This window comes from Pteropus vampyrus, unplaced genomic scaffold, assembly GCF_000151845.1.
Source record: "Pteropus vampyrus isolate Shadow unplaced genomic scaffold, Pvam_2.0 Scaffold1000009086, whole genome shotgun sequence".
Classification (NCBI taxonomy): Eukaryota; Metazoa; Chordata; class Mammalia; order Chiroptera; family Pteropodidae; genus Pteropus; species Pteropus vampyrus.
In genome coordinates, this window is record NW_011923488.1 from 1 (window position 1) to 1,219 (window position 1,219).

Below are 1,219 nucleotides of genomic sequence, written 5' to 3' on the forward strand. Positions count from 1 at the left end.
AAAGAAACCATTGAGTTCTAAGATAAAATGAGATATAAAATAAGATTATTCCTCACAGTCACATTATTACTTCATCTACCAAGTAATTATATAGCAAAAACTGGGGGGAGGGAATCATTTGCATAAAATATTCCACAATAATAAATCCCATTATAAGTAGATGAACAGGTATAATATCTCCCCCAGAGCATCACAAATTCAAATAAGACTGCCAGTTTCAGCCATGTTTTGGTTCTTAATGTGAGTAAATGGTCATAATTAATAAAACACTGTTACCATATCAAGTTTACCAGTGTTCTTTCATTATAGTGAGTTTTGCATAAATATTTATGACAAAAAATGTTTCTTTTTTTATGGCTGAGTAATATTCCATTGTACGTACATATCACATCTTCTTTATCCATTTATTTATCAGTGAACACTTAGGTTGCTTCCATATCTTGGCTATTGTTTTTTTTTTAAATACCAGTTTATTTATTTATTTATATTTATTATAATTATTTATGCCTACAGCACCTGGTCTTCCTATGTGGTCTCCCATCCAAGTACTAACCAGGTCCAACCCTGCTTAGCTTCCAAGATCAGACATCGGGCTTGTACAGGGTAGCATGGCTGTAGACCATGGACTGTGGCTCCACTGGGGCATGAACCCAGGACCTCTGCATGTAAAGCAGACATGCTAACCGCTACACTATGGAACCACGTCCTGTTTTTTTCATACTATATATACATAATTTTTTTAACATTTTGTTTTTTTATTTTCCCCTTCCCCTTCCTTCCTCTCCCCTCCCTTCTGGTAATCAACTGCTAGTCCATTGTCCATGTCCATGAGTCCCTGTTTATCCCGTTCATTTGTTGCTTTTAGGTTTATATCCCACATATAAGTGATACTATGTGATTATCAACCTTTTCTGTCTGGCTTATTTTGTTTAGCATGATTATCTCAAGATCCATCTGCGTTGTCGCAAATGGCAGTATTTCATCTCTTCTTATGGCCGAAGAATATTCCATTGTATATATGTACCACAGCTTCTTTAGCCAATCATCTATCATAGGACACTTTGGTTGCTTCCATGTCCTGGTCACTGTAATAATGCTGCTATGAACATCGGTGTGCAAATATCTTTTCGAATATGAGTTTTCAGGCTTTTGTAAATAATGCCGCAGTGAATATAGGAATGCATTTATCTTTTTGAGTTATTGTTTTCATTTCTTCATG

At 35.4% G+C, this 1,219-nt stretch overlaps 1 pseudogene; it reads right to left on the minus strand.

Annotated features, from left to right (window-relative positions):
• Positions 1–504: 504 nt before the first annotated feature.
• LOC111735800 lies at positions 505–620 on the minus strand (annotated as a pseudogene).
• Between the last annotated feature and the right edge of the window lie 599 nt (positions 621–1,219).